The 18,957-nt window shown below is 39.2% G+C and overlaps 15 non-coding genes across 15 annotated transcripts; 9 read left to right on the top strand and 6 right to left on the bottom strand.

Annotated features, from left to right (window-relative positions):
- Window positions 1–26: 26 nt before the first annotated feature.
- Window positions 27–98, top strand: trnaw-cca (transfer RNA tryptophan (anticodon CCA)). The gene has a single exon. It is a non-coding gene; the product is annotated as a tRNA-Trp (tRNA).
- A 1,608-nt stretch (window positions 99–1,706) lies between these two features.
- On the top strand, window positions 1,707–1,780 carry trnan-guu (transfer RNA asparagine (anticodon GUU)). Its single transcript has one exon. It is a non-coding gene; the product is annotated as a tRNA-Asn (tRNA).
- A 134-nt stretch (window positions 1,781–1,914) lies between these two features.
- trnaf-gaa (transfer RNA phenylalanine (anticodon GAA)) lies at window positions 1,915–1,987 on the bottom strand. Its single transcript has one exon. It is a non-coding gene; the product is annotated as a tRNA-Phe (tRNA).
- Window positions 1,988–3,287: 1,300 nt separating this feature from the next.
- On the bottom strand, window positions 3,288–3,500 carry LOC131703463 (small nucleolar RNA U3). The gene has a single exon (XR_009309919.1). It is a non-coding gene; the product is annotated as a small nucleolar RNA U3 (small nucleolar RNA).
- Window positions 3,501–3,639: 139 nt separating this feature from the next.
- trnav-uac (transfer RNA valine (anticodon UAC)) lies at window positions 3,640–3,712 on the top strand. Its single transcript has one exon. It is a non-coding gene; the product is annotated as a tRNA-Val (tRNA).
- A 628-nt stretch (window positions 3,713–4,340) lies between these two features.
- Window positions 4,341–4,412, top strand: trnaw-cca (transfer RNA tryptophan (anticodon CCA)). The gene has a single exon. It is a non-coding gene; the product is annotated as a tRNA-Trp (tRNA).
- Window positions 4,413–6,025: 1,613 nt separating this feature from the next.
- Window positions 6,026–6,099, top strand: trnan-guu (transfer RNA asparagine (anticodon GUU)). Its single transcript has one exon. It is a non-coding gene; the product is annotated as a tRNA-Asn (tRNA).
- A 134-nt stretch (window positions 6,100–6,233) lies between these two features.
- Window positions 6,234–6,306, bottom strand: trnaf-gaa (transfer RNA phenylalanine (anticodon GAA)). The gene has a single exon. It is a non-coding gene; the product is annotated as a tRNA-Phe (tRNA).
- Window positions 6,307–7,608: 1,302 nt separating this feature from the next.
- LOC131703444 (small nucleolar RNA U3) lies at window positions 7,609–7,821 on the bottom strand. The gene has a single exon (XR_009309900.1). It is a non-coding gene; the product is annotated as a small nucleolar RNA U3 (small nucleolar RNA).
- A 139-nt stretch (window positions 7,822–7,960) lies between these two features.
- Window positions 7,961–8,033, top strand: trnav-uac (transfer RNA valine (anticodon UAC)). Its single transcript has one exon. It is a non-coding gene; the product is annotated as a tRNA-Val (tRNA).
- A 628-nt stretch (window positions 8,034–8,661) lies between these two features.
- On the top strand, window positions 8,662–8,733 carry trnaw-cca (transfer RNA tryptophan (anticodon CCA)). Its single transcript has one exon. It is a non-coding gene; the product is annotated as a tRNA-Trp (tRNA).
- Window positions 8,734–10,115: 1,382 nt separating this feature from the next.
- On the bottom strand, window positions 10,116–10,188 carry trnaf-gaa (transfer RNA phenylalanine (anticodon GAA)). Its single transcript has one exon. It is a non-coding gene; the product is annotated as a tRNA-Phe (tRNA).
- Window positions 10,189–11,489: 1,301 nt separating this feature from the next.
- On the bottom strand, window positions 11,490–11,702 carry LOC131703485 (small nucleolar RNA U3). The gene has a single exon (XR_009309936.1). It is a non-coding gene; the product is annotated as a small nucleolar RNA U3 (small nucleolar RNA).
- Window positions 11,703–11,841: 139 nt separating this feature from the next.
- trnai-uau (transfer RNA isoleucine (anticodon UAU)) lies at window positions 11,842–11,914 on the top strand. Its single transcript has one exon. It is a non-coding gene; the product is annotated as a tRNA-Ile (tRNA).
- Window positions 11,915–12,541: 627 nt separating this feature from the next.
- On the top strand, window positions 12,542–12,613 carry trnaw-cca (transfer RNA tryptophan (anticodon CCA)). The gene has a single exon. It is a non-coding gene; the product is annotated as a tRNA-Trp (tRNA).
- Window positions 12,614–18,957: the final 6,344 nt, after the last annotated feature.

Below are 18,957 nucleotides of genomic sequence, written 5' to 3'. Positions count from 1 at the left end.
TGCATAACAAGCATGCACTACGGCAGGAATTCGTGGCGCAACGGTAGCGCGTCTGACTCCAGATCAGAAGGTTGCGTGTTCAAATCACGTCGAGGTCAAAGCCTTCTTTGTTTCTATTCCACACCATTTAATTTTGTAATGTGTTTGCAAATACTAGTTTGGAAGAATTTAATGTACAGCAAGTAATAATTGATACCTTTAAGCTGAACAGGCATTTAAGAATTAACAACGAAGACATAAAAAGGGACACAACGCCAACAGAGTTCAAGCCCATCACCTTAACCACTTGGCCACGACTACTTGGTGCAACGTGCCAAGATCTATAAACACAGACCACATATATCACAGACCAAGAACAAATACACACACACTGTTTTAAATAAAACTGACGAAACCATAATCCCTGGTTTAGGAGGCCAGTGCCTTATCCTTTAGGTGACTTCCAGGTGGATAGCAGTCAGCGAGACAATACACGACCAGAGGAATAAATGTGTTCATTTTACTATAAAGATTGTTTCAATGAAATCAACAGCTGATACCAAACTCTTGTCAGCACTCAATACCATTTTAATTTATTTTTTAAATCGGACTAAAATAGCGTTCCTAACACAGATTGTATTTTTGTTGTAAACAGACTACTTGTTGAAGTCACTGGAAAATACTGTGTGTACAAACATGTAATTAACTTGATTGTTTTAATATTCCAAATAACATATTACTTTGAAAAACATCTCCGTCGGCCACTGGATCGTGGTCTCAGGCTGGGATACGGACCATTGAGAACAGTATAAACGATCTATGACTGGAAGTAGCTTACATGAGAAATGCTCTCGTTAAACATGCTAGGATGATCGACTTCGGCATTCTCCAACTGCTGTTTACATTTTCTAACACGTTATGAGAACGAATACAAAGTTTGACCCTTTCCTTGTAAGTGGGGGTAAGCACAAGTTATTTTCAGATGTTATGTCTTTATTTAAGCACAATCAAGTCCTGCGTAGTGCAAATCACATTACTATATTTGTTATATTAGTCAAGTCCTATTGAAAGAGTTCTTAAATAGTTTCAACATTATCAATGATCAATTTGAAATTTGCTTATTGATTTAAACCAGTATGAGATGCACACTCAAAATGTGTCCCCTTCCTTCAACAACCCCCTGACTGAAGATTGGAGTGGTCATCACTAGCAGCCAGCAGGTGCCCGAAAACAACACTCATTGTCAGCTCGGTGCTGAGAAGTGGCAAGCTCTACTTCATTAATATGATACAATGACTGGGCAACAACGAGGTGTTACATTAACAATACCAACTAACTTGAGACAGCCAAGACGTTGAAGTATACCTTAAGTCTGTCATGTGATGCAATAACAGGTTTTAGCATTTTTGCATTTCCTGCTTCGTCAAACAAGCTCAAGCCACAGCACACAGCGCTGATGCATCGGAACAGAGGTGGATTTTAAAGCGACTGAATCAACGAGCTGAGACTACTTTTTGAAGAAACTGAAAACATACCTCTCGTCGAAAAATGTGCTATTTAGTTAATTTATTTATTTATTGAATTTGCAAATGGCAGACTACATACATGGGAATAAATATAAAAGGCTTGAAGTTTGCTTGCATTGCATACATTTAATTGTGATTACAGACTTTTCTGCCGTGTTGCTTTCTTCTTAGATGTGGTCTCAGGTTTGGTTGAGCCGATTTGTCTCTGTGGCGCAATTGGTTAGCGCGTTCGGCTGTTAACCGAAAGGTTGGTGGTTCAAGCCCACCCAGGGACGATGTTTTTGCATTTCTTAATCACATTAGAAAATGGCACTCTGATACGTTGTTATTTCTTCCAATTAAACAGAACAAAAAAAACCGCTCTATTTTTCAGTTCAAAATAATACAAAACAAAAATAGACTTGCTATTTGCCGAAACCCGGGATCGAACCAGGGACCTTTAGATCTTCAGTCTAACGCTCTCCCAACTGAGCTATTTCGGCTTGACAAGACTTGCGTTTTTTGTCACCCCAGTAAACCTGTGTATTATGAGAAACGATCAACAGCTCGGCAACAATAGAATCCGATGCCTTTACAAATGCGTTTCGAAACACTTAAGTTTTCACCCAGATGCGGTTTTCAGCCGAAACGGGGGGATAAAACTGCCTATGATCAAAGTGGGCAGAAAAGTTGCATACTTTGCATACCGTATTGGGAGAAAAGAAAGCGGATCATCAAATTGATCAATGCTAATGTTAAAACAATTTAAGAACACTTTACATAGGCCTTGACTAATATAAAAAATATAGTAATGTGATTTGCATTACGCAGGACTAGATTGAGCTTAAATAAAGACATTACATCTGAAAATAAATTGTGCTTACCCCCACTTACAAGGAAAGTGTCCAACTTTGTATTCGTACTCATAACGTGTTATAACATGTAAACAGCAATTGGAGAATGCCGAGGTCGATCATCCTAGCATGTTAAACGAGGGCATTTCTGATGTAAGCTTCTTCCACTAATAGATCGTTTATACTGTTCTCAAAGGTCCGCATCCCAGCCTGAGACCTCGATCCAGTGGCCGACGGAGATGTTATTCAATTTAATATATTATTTTTAATATTAAAACAAGTTAAATACATGTTTGGACAAAATATTTTTCATTGACTTCAACGAGTAGTCTGTTTACAACCAAATGCAATCTGTGTTAGGAACGCTATTTTAGTCTGAATTAAAATGGAAATTAAAATGGTATTGCGTTCTGACAAGAGTTTGGTATCAGCTGTTGATTTCCTTGAAACAATCTTTTATAGTAAAATGAACACATTTATTCCTTTTAAGAATAAATAAAATTGAACTGTCAGAGGAGGATTTGAACCGACACCTCCACTTGGAGACCAGAACACAGAATTCTTTGGAAAGACAGAGTCCTTAAGTCTAGCGCCTTAGACCACTCGACCATCCTGACAAACTGCGTCCATTACAGCAGAAAACCGCATTATTTATTTCAGCACAGCCTAGGGTTGTCATATCAAGGCCCGATCGGGTTTATTACGCACATACCAACTGTTGCTCCATGAATGATGTAATGACAAGTGTTAAAACAGAAACGGTTTGAAGCCAACCAACAAAAGTAAGACTATTTATTTCAATATCGTTATAACTATAAACGATGCACGCATTTTACAATAGCAATTGCTATATGACAACGACCAAAAAGTAATTTTGTTGCAATACTGTATACAGTGTGAACAGAATCAGATATTGCTCTGTTGCCTCGAAGAAACATCTACATTTTGTATTTAAAAAGGACGTCTAACTTGGGGCTCGATCCCAAAAGAGAGCGGAATGTTCATCAATGATCAAGAACAGCTAAAGTGAAATAGCATTCAAGTCCCGCTTCGCGCTCAGAAGAAAACACTGTAACTCCTCGTTATGGTTAGCGAGACCAGACACTAGAAACGCATTTCACTAGAAACAAACTATAGAAATGATCCCTGAAAGTATAGTCTTAACAAATATGTGGGTAAAACAACTTCCCTACTCCCGGCATGATGGTGTCTGATTCGGTTTCCTTTCTAGAATATTACTTGTTCATAGTAATGTTAATAATTGCCAATGCGTTTCAAACACAAAACTCACTTTCTGACAAGGTTTCATAGTGTAGTGGTTATCACGTCTGCTTTACACGCAGAAGGTCCTGGGTTCGATCCCCAGTGGAACCACTTCAGTTTGTTTTTACAATATGACTCCCTGGTCAAGACAAGGTAGTTCTGGGTTTGGCCGATCATTAGATTGCGGATGTAAGGTCTCTGGTCCCATCGTAGAAGCAAGATAGTTTATTCAAAAAAAATACATACACTTTTATTTATGTTTCTTTTGTTGGTAAATTAACCCAATACATTATTGCATTCTGTCACGTCATTAGATGATCAAAGCCCCTTTGTGCCAGTGCGCATTCAGAGGAGACGCGCTGAGAAAATCCGTCATCTGTGTCACTCAGTACTGCCAGCTTTCCCTCGTTGGTGATATATTGGTCAGCATAGCTGCTTTCCAAGTAATTGACCCGAGACGATTCCCAGCCAGTACAACTGTGTTTATGCCCACGTTTCAAATAATAAACATTATAAAAGCAAATCGCTTTGTTTTATGTTTTCTTTACTTTTAAGCTGAGAATCAAACACACTTCCGACAACTTCATAGCCCTGCTGACTACGAACAAATATTGAGTCGGCTGTTTCCCATGACCCTGGTGATACCGAGTGTTTTCCAAGTATCAGCATCGGACTTAGCATGCCTTTGGCATGCTTGCTGTGCACTCTAGCATTGCATAACAAGCATGCACTACGGCAGGAATTCGTGGCGCAACGGTAGCGCGTCTGACTCCAGATCAGAAGGTTGCGTGTTCAAATCACGTCGAGGTCAAAGCCTTCTTTGTTTCTATTCCACACCATTTAGTTTTGTAATGTGTTTGCAAATACTAGTTTGGAAGAATTTAATGTACAGCAAGTAATAATTGATACCTTTAAGTTGAACAGGCATTTAAGAATTAACAACGAAGACATAAAAAGGGACACAACGCCAACAGAGTTCAAGCCCATCACCTTAACCACTTGGCCACGACTACTTGGTGCAACGTGCCAAGATCTATAAACACAGACCACATATATCACAGACCAAGAACAAATACACACACACTGTTTTAAATAAAACTGACGAAACCATAATCCCTGGTTTAGGAGGCCAGTGCCTTATCCTTTAGGTGACTTCCAGGTGGATAGCAGTCAGCGAGACAATACACGACCAGAGGAATAAATGTGTTCATTTTACTATAAAGATTGTTTCAATGAAATCAACAGCTGATACCAAACTCTTGTCAGCACTCAATACCATTTTAATTTATTTTTTAAATCGGACTAAAATAGCGTTCCTAACACAGATTGTATTTTTGTTGTAAACAGACTACTTGTTGAAGTCACTGGAAAATACTGTGTGTACAAACATGTAATTAACTTGATTGTTTTAATATTCCAAATAACATATTACTTTGAAAAACATCTCCGTCGGCCACTGGATCGTGGTCTCAGGCTGGGATACGGACCATTGAGAACAGTATAAACGATCTATGACTGGAAGTAGCTTACATGAGAAATGCTCTCGTTAAACATGCTAGGATGATCGACTTCGGCATTCTCCAACTGCTGTTTACATTTTCTAACACGTTATGAGAACGAATACAAAGTTTGACCCTTTCCTTGTAAGTGGGGGTAAGCACAAGTTATTTTCAGATGTTATGTCTTTATTTAAGCACAATCAAGTCCTGCGTAGTGCAAATCACATTACTATATTTGTTATATTAGTCAAGTCCTATTGAAAGAGTTCTTAAATAGTTTCAACATTATCAATGATCAATTTGAAATTTGCTTATTGATTTAAACCAGTATGAGATGCACACTCAAAATGTGTCCCCTTCCTTCAACAACCCCCTGACTGAAGATTGGAGTGGTCATCACTAGCAGCCAGCAGGTGCCCGAAAACAACACTCATTGTCAGCTCGGTGCTGAGAAGTGGCAAGCTCTACTTCATTAATATGATACAATGACTGGGCAACAACGAGGTGTTACATTAACAATACCAACTAACTTGAGACAGCCAAGACGTTGAAGTATACCTTAAGTCTGTCATGTGATGCAATAACAGGTTTTAGCATTTTTGCATTTCCTGCTTCGTCAAACAAGCTCAAGCCACAGCACACAGCGCTGATGCATCGGAACAGAGGTGGATTTTAAAGCGACTGAATCAACGAGCTGAGACTACTTTTTGAAGAAACTGAAAACATACCTCTCGTCGAAAAATGTGCTATTTAGTTAATTTATTTATTTATTGAATTTGCAAATGGCAGACTACATACATGGGAATAAATATAAAAGGCTTGAAGTTTGCTTGCATTGGGTTGCATACATTTAATTGTGATTACAGACTTTTCTGCCGTGTTGCTTTCTTCTTAGATGTGGTCTCAGGTTCGGTTGAGCCGATTTGTCTCTGTGGCGCAATTGGTTAGCGCGTTCGGCTGTTAACCGAAAGGTTGGTGGTTCAAGCCCACCCAGGGACGATGTTTTTGCATTTCTTAATCACATTAGAAAATGGCACTCTGATACGTTTTTATTTCTTCCAATTAAACAGAACAAAAAAAACCGCTCTATTTTTCAGTTCAAAATAATACAAAACAAAAATAGACTTACTATTTGCCGAAACCCGGGATCGAACCAGGGACCTTTAGATCTTCAGTCTAACGCTCTCCCAACTGAGCTATTTCGGCTTGACAAGACTTGCGTTTTTTGTCACCCCAGTAAACCTGTGTATTATGAGAAACGATCAACAGCTCGGCAACACAATAGAATCCGATGCCTTTACAAATGCGTTTCGAAACACTTAAGTTTTCACCCAGATGCGGTTTTCAGCCGAAACGGGGGGATAAAACTGCCTATGATCAAAGTGGGCAGAAAAGTTGCATACTTTGCATACCGTATTGGGAGAAAAGAAAGCGGATCATCAAATTGATCAATGCTAATGTTAAAACAATTTAAGAACACTTTACATAGGCCTTGACTAATATAAAAAATATAGTAATGTGATTTGCATTACGCAGGACTAGATTGAGCTTAAATAAAGACATTACATCTGAAAATAAATTGTGCTTACCCCCACTTACAAGGAAAGTGTCCAACTTTGTATTCGTACTCATAACGTGTTATAACATGTAAACAGCAATTGGAGAATGCCGAGGTCGATCATCCTAGCATGTTAAACGAGGGCATTTCTGATGTAAGCTTCTTCCACTAATAGATCGTTTATACTGTTCTCAAAGGTCCGCATCCCAGCCTGAGACCTCGATCCAGTGGCCGACGGAGATGTTATTCAATTTAATATATTATTTTTAATATTAAAACAAGTTAAATACATGTTTGGACAAAATATTTTTCATTGACTTCAACGAGTAGTCTGTTTACAACCAAATGCAATCTGTGTTAGGAACGCTATTTTAGTCTGAATTAAAATGGAAATTAAAATGGTATTGCGTTCTGACAAGAGTTTGGTATCAGCTGTTGATTTCCTTGAAACAATCTTTTATAGTAAAATGAACACATTTATTCCTTTTAAGAATAAATAAAATTGAACTGTCAGAGGAGGATTTGAACCGACACCTCCACTTGGAGACCAGAACACAGAATTCTTTGGAAAGACAGAGTCCTTAAGTCTAGCGCCTTAGACCACTCGACCATCCTGACAAACTGCGTTCATTACAGCAGAAAACCGCATTATTTATTTCAGCACAGCCTAGGGTTGTCATATCAAGGCCCGATCGGGTTTATTACGCACATACCAACTGTTGCTCCATGAATGATGTAATGACAAGTGTTAAAACAGAAACGGTTTGAAGCCAACCCACAAAAGTAAGACTATTTATTTCAATATCGTTATAACTATAAACGATGCACGCATTTTACAATAGCAATTGCTATATGACAACGACCAAAAAGTAATTTTGTTGCAATACTGTATACAGTGTGAACAGAATCAGATATTGCTCTGTTGCCTCGAAGAAACATCTACATTTTGTATTTAAAAAGGACGTCCAACTTGGGGCTCGATCCCAAAAGAGAGCGGAATGTTCATCAATGATCAAGAACAGCTAAAGTGAAATAGCATTCAAGTCCCGCTTCGCGCTCAGAAGAAAACACTGTAACTCCTCGTTATGGTTAGCGAGACCAGACACTAGAAACGCATTTCACTAGAAATAAACTATAGAAATGATCCCTGAAAGTATAGTCTTAACAAATATGTGGGTAAAACAACTTCCCTACTCCCGGCATGATGGTGTCTGATTCGGTTTCCTTTCTAGAATATTACTTGTTCATAGTAATGTTAATAATTGCCAATGCGTTTCAAACACAAAACTCACTTTCTGACAAGGTTCCATAGTGTAGTGGTTATCACGTCTGCTTTACACGCAGAAGGTCCTGGGTTCGATCCCCAGTGGAACCACTTCAGTTTGTTTTTACAATATGACTCCCTGGTCAAGACAAGGTAGTTCTGGGTTTGGCCGATCATTAGATTGCGGATGTAAGGTCTCTGGTCCCATCGTAGAAGCAAGATAGTTTATTCAAAAAAAATACATACACTTTTATTTATGTTTCTTTTGTTGGTAAATTAACCCAATACATTATTGCATTCTGTCACGTCATTAGATGATCAAAGCCCCTTTGTGCCAGTGCGCATTCAGAGGAGACGCGCTGAGAAAATCCGTCATCTGTGTCACTCAGTACTGCCAGCTTTCCCTCGTTGGTGATATATTGGTCAGCATAGCTGCTTTCCAAGTAATTGACCCGAGACGATTCCCAGCCAGTACAACTGTGTTTATGCCCACGTTTCAAATAATAAACATTATAAAAGCAAATCGCTTTGTTTTATGTTTTCTTTACTTTTAAGCTGAGAATCAAACACACTTCCGACAACTTCATAGCCCTGCAGACTACGAACAAATATTGAGTCGGCTGTTTCCCATGACCCTGGTGATACCGAGTGTTTTCCAAGTATCAGCATCGGACTTAGCATGCCTTTGGCATGCTTGCTGTGCACTCTAGCATTGCATAACAAGCATGCACTACGGCAGGAATTCGTGGCGCAACGGTAGCGCGTCTGACTCCAGATCAGAAGGTTGCGTGTTCAAATCACGTCGAGGTCAAAGCCTTCTTTGTTTCTATTCCACACCATTTAATTTTGTAATGTGTTTGCAAATACTAGTTTGGAAGAATTTAATGTACAGCAAGTAATAATTGATACCTTTAAGCTGAACAGGCATTTAAGAATTAACAACGAAGACATAAAAAGGGACACAACGCCAACAGAGTTCAAGCCCATCACCTTAACCACTTGGCCACGACTACTTGGTGCAACGTGCCAAGATCTATAAACACAGACCACATATATCACAGACCAAGAACAAATACACACACACTGTTTTAAATAAAACTGACGAAACCATAATCCCTGGTTTAGGAGGCCAGTGCCTTATCCTTTAGGTGACTTCCAGGTGGATAGCAGTCAGCGAGACAATACACGACCAGAGGAATAAATGTGTTCATTTTACTATAAAGATTGTTTCAATGAAATCAACAGCTGATACCAAACTCTTGTCAGCACTCAATACCATTTTAATTTATTTTTTAAATCGGACTAAAATAGCGTTCCTAACACAGATTGTATTTTTGTTGTAAACAGACTACTTGTTGAAGTCACTGGAAAATACTGTGTGTACAAACATGTAATTAACTTGATTGTTTTAATATTCCAAATAACATATTACTTTGAAAATCATCTCCGTCGGCCACTGGATCGTGGTCTCAGGCTGGGATACGGACCATTGAGAACAGTATAAACGATCTATGACTGGAAGTAGCTTACATGAGAAATGCTCTCGTTAAACATGCTAGGATGATCGACTTCGGCATTCTCCAACTGCTGTTTACATTTTCTAACACGTTATGAGAACGAATACAAAGTTTGACCCTTTCCTTGTAAGTGGGGGTAAGCACAAGTTATTTTCAGATGTTATGTCTTTATTTAAGCACAATCAAGTCCTGCGTAGTGCAAATCACATTACTATATTTGTTATATTAGTCAAGTCCTATTGAAAGAGTTCTTAAATAGTTTCAACATTATCAATGATCAATTTGAAATTTGCTTATTGATTTAAACCAGTATGAGATGCACACTCAAAATGTGTCCCCTTCCTTCAACAACCCCCTGACTGAAGATTGGAGTGGTCATCACTAGCAGCCAGCAGGTGCCCGAAAACAACACTCATTGTCAGCTCGGTGCTGAGAAGTGGCAAGCTCTACTTCATTAATATGATACAATGACTGGGCAACAACGAGGTGTTACATTAACAATACCAACTAACTTGAGACAGCCAAGACGTTGAAGTATACCTTAAGTTTTTGCATTTCTTAATCACATTAGAAAATGGCACTCTGATACGTTGTTATTTCTTCCAATTACACAGAACAAAAAAAACGCTCTTTTTTTCTGTTCAAAATAATACAAAACAAAAATAGTCTTGCTACTTGCCGAAAACCGGGATCGAACCAGGGACCTTTAGATCTTCAGTCTAACGCTCTCCCAACTGAGCTATTTCGGCTTGACAAGACTTGCGTTTTTTGTCACCCCAGTAAACCTGTGTATTATGAGAAACGTCAACAGCTCGGCAACACAATAGAATCCGATGCCTTTACAAATGCGTTTCGAAACACTTAAGTTTTCTCCCAGATGCGGTTTTCAGCCTAAACGGGGGGATAAAACTGCCTATGATCAAAGTGGGCAGAAAAGTTGCATAATTTGCATACCGTATTGGGAGAAAAGAAAACGGATCATCAAATTGATCAATGCTAATGTTAAAACAATTTAAGAACACTTTACATAGGCCTTGACTAATATAAAAATATAGTAATGTGATTTGCATTACGCAGGACTAGATTGAGCTTAAATAAAGACATTACATCTGAAAATAAATTGTGCTTACCCCCACTTACAAGGAAAGTGTCCAACTTTGTATTCGTACTCATAACGTGTTATAACATGTACACAGCAATTGGAGAATACCGATGTCGATCATCCTAGCATGTTAAACGAGGGCATTTCTGATGTAAGCTACTTCCACTAATAGATCGTTTATACTGTTCTCAAAGGTCCGCATCCCAGCCTGAGACCACGATCCAGTGGCCGACGGAGATGTTATTCAATTTAATATATTATTTTTAATATTAAAACAAGTTAAATACATGTTTGGACAAAATATTTTTTCATTGACTTCAACGAGTAGTCTGTTTACAACCAAATGCAATCTGTGTTAGGAACGCTATTTTAGTCTGAATTAAAATGGAAATTAAAATGGTATTGCGTTCTGACAAGAGTTTGGTATCAGCTGTTGATTTCCTTGAAACAATCTTTTATAGTAAAATGAACACATTTATTCCTTTTAAGAATAAATAAAATTGAGCTGTCAGAGGAGGATTTGATCAGACACCTCCACTTGGAGACCAGAACACAGAATTCTTTGGAAAGACAGAGTCCTTAAGTCTAGCGCCTTAGACCACTCGACCATCCTGACAAACTGCGTTCATTACAGCAGAAAACCGCATTATTTATTTCAGCACAGCCTAGGGTTGTCATATCAAGGCCCGATCGGGTTTATTACGCACATACCAACTGTTGCTCCATGAATGATGTAATGACAAGTGTTAAAACAGAAACGGTTTGAAGCCAACCCACAAAAGTAAGACTATTTATTTCAATATCGTTATAACTATAAACGATGCACGCATTTTACAATAGCAATTGCTATATGACAACGACCAAAAAGTAATTTTGTTGCAATACTGTATACAGTGTGAACAGAATCAGATATTGCTCTGTTGCCTCGAAGAAACATCTACATTTTGTATTTAAAAAGGACATCCAACGTGGGGCTCGATCCCAAAAGAGAGCGGAATGTTCATCAATGATCAAGAACAGCTACAGTGAAGTAGCATTCAAGTCCCGCTACGCGCTCAGAAGAAAACACTGTAACTCCTCGTTATGGTTAGCGAGACCAGACACTAGAAACGCATTTCACTAGAAACAAACTATAGAAATGATCCCTGAAAGTAAAATCTTAACAAATATGTGGGTAAAACAACTTCCCTACTCCCGGCATGATGGTGTCTGATTCGGTTTCCTTTCTAGAATATTACTTGTTCATAGTAATGTTAATAATTGCCAATGCGTTTCAAACACAAAACTCACTTTCTGACCAGGTTCCATAGTGTAGTGGTTATCACGTCTGCTTTATACGCATAAGGTCCTGGGTTCGATCCCCAGTGGAACCACTTCAATTTGTTTTTACAATATGACTCCCTGGTCAAGACAAGGTAGTTCTGGGTTTGGCCGATCATTAGATTGCGGATGTAAGGTATCTGGTCCCATCGTAGAAGCAAGATAGTTTATTCACAAAAAATACATACACTTTTATTTATGTTTCTTTTGTTGGTAAATTAACCCAATACATTATTGCATTCTGTCACGTCATTAGATGAGCAAAGCCCCTTTGTGCCAGTGCGCATTCAGAGGAGACGCGCTGAGAAAATCCGTCATCTGTATCACTCAGTACTGCCAGCTTTCCCTCGTTGGTGATATATTGGTCAGCATAGCTGCTTTCCAAGTAATTGACCCGAGACGATTCCCAGCCAGTACAACTGTGTTTATGCCCACGTTTCAAATAATAAACATTATAAAAGCAAATCGCTTTGTTTTATGTTTTCTTTACTTTTAAGCTGAGAATCAAACACACTTCCGACAACTTCATAGCCCTGCTGACTACGAACAAATATTGAGTCGTCTGTTTCCCATGACCCTGGTGATACTGAGTGTTTTCCAAGTATCAGCATCGGACTTAGCATGCCTTTGGCATGCTTGCTGTGCACTCTAGCATTGCATAACAAGCATGCACTAGGCAGGAATTCGTGGCGCAACGGTAGCGCGTCTGACTCCAGATCAGAAGGTTGCGTGTTCAAATCACGTCGAGGTCAAAGCCTTCATTGTTTCTATTCCACACCATTTAATTTTGTAATGTGTTTGCAAATACTAGTTTGGACGAATTTAATGTACAGCAAGTAATAATTGATACCTTTAAGCTGAACAGTCATTTAAGAATTAACAACGAAGACATAAAAAGGGACACAACGCCAACAGAGTTCAAGCCCATCACCTTAACCACTTGGCCACGACTACTTGGTGCAACGTGCCAAGATCTATAAACACAGACCACATATATCACAGACCAAGAACAAATACACACACACTGTTTTAAATAAAACTGACGAAACCATAATCCCTAGTTTAGGAGGCCATTGCCTTATCCTTTAGGTGACTTCCAGGTGGATAGCAGTCAGCGAGACAATACACGACCAGAGGAATAAATGTGTTCATTTTACTATAAAGATTGTTTCAATGAAATCAACAGCTGATACCAAACTCTTGTCAGCACTCAATACCATTTTAATTTCTTTTTTAAATCGGACTAAATTAGCGTTCCTAACACAGATTGTATTTTTGTTGTAAACAGACTACTTGTTGAAGTCACTACTTGTTGAAGGAATTGTGGGAAATGTCGTTTTAAGACCTTGAAATATACCTTTGCTTCTATACCTGATCCAAAATTTCCCACAATTATTTTCAACGTCCCGTCCCTGCCTATTGGCTGAGCGTCGCAGAGCATGCAGGGGCGGCGCATTTAAATTTCAAACTTGTACACAGACACGGAGTATTTCGCTTATTTGTTTTTAAGATACTGACTGTCTGTTGAACAATACAAACTAACTTGAGACAGCCAAGCCGTTAAAGCATACCTTAATTCTGCCATGTGATGCAATAACAAGTATTGGCATTTTTGCATTGTCTGCTTCGTCAAACAAGCTCAAGCCACAGCATACAGCGCTGCTGCATCGGGACACAGAGGTGGATTTTAAAGCGACTGAATCAACGAGCTGAGACTACTTTTTGAAGAAATTGAAAACATACCTCTCGTCAAAATATTTGCTATTTAGTTAATTTATTTATTTTTTGAATTTGCAATTGGCAGACTACATTGCCGACAATCTGAATTGCTCATATCAAGTTGCGTTGTAGCCTATGAGAATCGCTGGCATAGCTCAAGGGGAATTAGCTCTAATGGTAGAGCGCTCGCTTAGCATGCGAGAAGTAGCGGGATCGATGCCCGCATTCTCCAAATAGTTTTAATGTATCTGCGTATTTAGTCCCAACGCATTATGGAGATAAATACAAAGTGTGACAATTCTTTGTAACAGAGACGCCCGCCCTACATGTGTATTTTAAAGCACAGTCTCCTAATTTGTAATATTCCCCAGGCTGAAAAACTGCATTGCGCCCTCCATCGTATGCCTTCCGAGAAGCACAAAGGGAGATTTTTTATATATTTTTTTTTAACAATGGAAGAGTTTGTGTTATTTGGGAATAATTATAAATGGCTTGAAATAACGCCTTGGCTGTGACTTATTGCTTTTATAAAACGGCTACACCAATATTTGTAACGTTAGTCACTTTTTGAGATCTAGTCAGCTATAACTATGCTAAGCTCCGCTAGCAAATCGACTAGCCGTCCTGTGCTAGCTAGCTAGCTGGGTTGCTAAAAAAAAAAAATATATATATATATATATATATATATCAGCTCAAACATTTCCCAGGTCGCCTCTCTCTCTTCGCCTCTCTCTCTCTGCCTCTCTCTCTCTCTCTCTCTCTCTCTCTCTCTCTCACACACACACACTCTCTAATTTTTTAAAAAAATAAGATACGATACTTCAGGTTTAAATACAGTAAAATCGGGAGCAGATAAGTGCAAGTTAAAGTGCATTAAGGGCAGAGTGCTATATTGTCCAGAAGGGGAGAGCTGAGTTTTACAGGTCCTGTCTGAAGAGGTGTGTCTTGAGGAGGTGCCAGAAGGTGGTCAGGGACTGGGCAGTCCTGACATCTATAGGAAGGTCGCTCCTCCACTGCGGGGCGAGGGTGGAATCTGCAGTATCAGTAGTGTATCCTACAGATGTCAGGACTGCCCAGTCCCTGACCACATTCCGGCGCCTCCTTAAGACTCACCTCTTCAAACAGCACCTGTAGAACTCCTCTGTTTGTATCCTGGGACACTATCACCCTTCATTTAAATGTGCTTTATTTTGCTCTTATCTGCATTTAATCCTGTACTTCAGAATACTGTAATCTGTCAAGTGTTTAACCTGTAGTATTTTGTATTTAATCATATCCTGATGTAACTATCACTATTTAATCATATCCTGATGTAACTATCACTATTATCTTCTGTATTATAGAATTATGGTTTGTCACACTTGAACAAAAGTTATTGTATTTCTTGCTCTTATTGTATTACTTGTATTGCAACACTTGAAATGTATTTGCTTACGATTGTAAGTTGCCCTGGATAAGGGTGTCTGCTAAGAAATAAATAATAATAATAATAATAATAATAATAATATTAATAATAGTTACTTTGAAAGACACTAAACCAGTTTAAAGCATTCGTTATTTAAACCAAAACCAGTGTATAAAGTGTTTTTGTAAGACAAATAAAACACAAATGCACCGAGATTTGAACTCAGCTCGCTAGATTCAGAGTGCTAGCCATTACACCATGAAACCACCCATACAGTTCCTCCATTGCAGGGACTCTCGTCAATGTTTCGTCAAAACACCAAACAGCACAAACTGCACTACACTCTGTGACCACAAGAGGGAGAGAGAGCGTAATAAAATGATGCTCTTTAATCCAGAGCAGTGGTTCTTAACCTGGGGTCCTCAGAGACAGTCCAGGAGGTCCACAGGAAAAAAACATGAAACTTTTCACTCAACATTAGTAATGTGCAAAATCAAAATGTTTGCTTCTTGAATTGATTTGATTTCACAAAGTTTATGATGGATCTGTTAACCTGCAGCTCTGATTTTAATATTTTACAATTAATAATTATTTATACTGTGTAACAAAGCTACATAATCACAGCCGTGGCTAAGATGAATGGTTTGAGAGAAGGGAGAAGAGAGAGAAATAGCTGTGTTTGTACAAACTCAACACAAAGAAAACTATATTCTATTTTTTCGTTTTGCTTGCAAGATCAACTTTTTTCAGTTTTTTTCTGAATTGCAAACAAACTGCATCATCTGAAAATGAGTTTACACTTAAGAGCACTGCTTGACTAGAAGTGGCTGCTGTGCCAAGGAAGACAATTTGCAAAGAAAAGACACTTTGCATTGGCAGCACATGCTTCAGTGCTCTGGGAGTGTTTATAGCCCTGTGAGTTTAACAAGTTGTCTGAATTTAACCTGTCTGGTCAGGCTCTGAAATGGATGGAGTCTGACTTGTTAGATAGAAAACAAAGTGTTAAAATAAGCAATAGTGAATCAGCGTTTAGGATCTGTACTATGGGGGTCCCACAGGGATCTATATTTGGGCCTTTGTTATTTAGTCTCTACATTAATGATCTACCTTTGGTCTGTCCAGAAGATCAACCACAAGAGGAGACTGTAGTGTCTTGACATCACACTACGTTTGCACAAACAGCTTGCTCAATTAAGGGTGCCATGTTCTGGAATACGCTACCAGACTTTATGAAAAGTATATCAGACTACAAGAGTTTTTTTTTTTAATAGAACTGAAAAAATGGTTGAAACAGGACCAACTTTGTGACCATGTCTAGTCCCCCTCCATTTGTTGACATTAAATAATAATAATTTAATGTTTGAGAGCTGCCCTTCATGGCAACAGAATCCACAACAACAATGACTTTTATCAGCATCTTCATCTGGGCACTTGTCATCTGCACTCAGGGTAAGAATCATTTAGAAAAACACTTTCATCAATTTGTGGGGCTATTCTTAATATATAAGTGTAAAACAGGGGCAAACTAATGGAAAATAAATTAAACTTCAATAGAAAAGGCTTTCATTTAAATGGGTTTTCATTAGTTAATTCACTGATGTACTATATTTTCACAGACCCCCCACTAATTTAGTCTCATTCCAAATGAAAGAAAGCTGGTTTTTCCAATCTTTCTCAAAACAACATATCAATACAAGAGCCATGTGTTTCTCAGTGAGCTGGAATCGCCATGGCAATGGAGTGTGATCAGTCACTGTGTGCGCCCTTTCACAAACATCAAACAAAATCAATCAATAAAGAAATCAATACACGAGTGTGATGGAAATATAATGAGTTCTGGTTGTAAATCTCCCTCTTGACCTGTGAGGATACAAAGTAGCGAAAGGGAAAGGCTTTGGACGGGTTGGCCTGACAGTTCATTCCCTGGGTCGGGAAGTCAATCAGCCTGGAAAAAGACGAGACTCCAGTGCGGGAATGTATTGACCTGGAAGGTAAACGAGGTAGCAGCTGCAGGCAATAGAATCAGCTGCAATCGTTTACCAAGGGGTCATGCATAACCGCATAAAAGGGGCTGGAGAATCTTTTCCTTCGTTTTTGGTTTTGAAATAGACCCAGAAGGACCCGTGCACTGTGTATTAAGAATAGTGTGAGTTTTTGTTTTGTTTGTCTTGTCTATAATTGCTATTTGTGTGTTTATAGACAGCTAACACGTTCTGGAGCTGTTAGTAAGAGCCAGCACTGAACCCGGAACAGCACTGCACTCTTTGTCACTCTTTAACCTGTATCACCCACCACGAGCACTACAGCACGCACCCAGGACTGGTGACCGTGGTTGTATATTGTGGGAGAGATGCTGTGTTTATTGTTTAGGGCTGCAATCCCTGTTACTGTACTCCGTGTTTTACGCATCGCTTATTATTTGGTCACCAGACCTGGATTATAACTAAAAATAAAACGTATATTTTTCCATACCGGATTACAAATCTCGTCCGTTTATTCCTGCACTGCATCAGCTCTGCACCTGTTCATAATCAGCAACCACTTTGCCACAAGGAGTTTGATACCTTTTCCCCTGGCTTGTTAAATATCATTCTGATTGACATAATGAAAACGCACTCCTAGCAGCTTGCTCAAGGTACATCTTGAAAAGGCCTGTGAAAGACAGTGAAGTAGATGTCCAATTTATAACAGTAAGAAGCAGTCAAAATGTGACCAATGAAAAGAAAAATGACAGGTCCATTACTTCTACAGCAGCAGCAGCAGCACGTGGGAAGGTATACCACTAGGGGTAGGGCACTACATACCCTTTAATACACAATAGCATTGAAATGATGACAGAAACAGAAATATTACTGTCAGTTTAGACAAACAGATCAGTTATATTAGACAGCAGTGATATACTGAGAGCTTTGACTGGGGGAAAAATAGAAGAAAACAGTCAAAGTGAACCCGACCCTATCAATTGCACTGGTGCTCACTCACGGCTCAGATCCCCTCTATCTGTGACAGCAGCAGCAGCAGCAGGATTTGTAGAAAGGAAGCTGCTTTGTATACCGGTGCCTGCCTCACTGCTCCAAACACTTTGAGACACACAGTATTGATGAGTCACTGCTCAGCCCTTTCAGAGTCACTGAAACACACAGTACAATGATGCCATTGCTTCTACTGCTGGGGACACGGGGGCTCTTTGCTCAAGGTGATAATTAAATAGTTATTTATAAATCTGAAAGCTTGACTGGAGTTCATTTTAAACAGAACTTTTCATTGAAGTAAATCTGTCTAGCCGCTTCTTTACATTTTGTTTGTATTCTAACACAACACTATTTAATTTGACTCTTGCATTATTATTTTATAATCATTTTTTGTTGTATTTTTTCTCCAGAGTCCAGTGCAGACGTTGTTCTGACTCCGTCTCCAACAGCTCAGTCTGTTCTCCAGGACACACGGTCTCTATCCGCTGTACAGCCAACAGCTTTGTTAGTACCAGCTCCATCCACTGGTACCTGCAGAAACCTGACTCCTGATTTATTCTACTTCTAACCGTCACTCTGGGACTCCAGCTTCATTCAGTGGCAGTGGATCAGGGACACAGTTTACACTGAGCATCAGTGGAGTGCAGCCTGAAGATGCAGGAGATTATTACTGTCAGCAGGGCAATAGCTACACATTCACACAGTGATACACGTCCGTACAAAAACCTCCCTCAGCTCTGCAGGAACTGCTCTGGCTCATAGACAGTAACCACAGGGGCTGAGGCTGAGAGCAGCTGCAGAGCTGCTACAGTCGGACTGCACAGAGCTGGGTTTGATTAGGCTGTGTCAGTGGTATAGCCTGGATTTAAACCAGCGCTCTCCGGGCTATAGGGCACATCCTGCACTCCGGCACAGTGCCTTTGCTGAATGCTCCACTCAGGAGCCCCTGAATTTTATAATTTTTAGAAGATTTGTTTTTATTTTATTAAGTAAGCAATAT

The sequence above is a fragment of the Acipenser ruthenus genome, chromosome 32 (assembly GCF_902713425.1).
Source record: "Acipenser ruthenus chromosome 32, fAciRut3.2 maternal haplotype, whole genome shotgun sequence".
In the NCBI taxonomy this organism is placed as follows: domain Eukaryota; kingdom Metazoa; phylum Chordata; class Actinopteri; order Acipenseriformes; family Acipenseridae; genus Acipenser; species Acipenser ruthenus.
The sequence above is the reverse complement of the archived record's forward strand: the minus strand, read 5'-3'. Positions and strand labels throughout refer to the sequence as shown.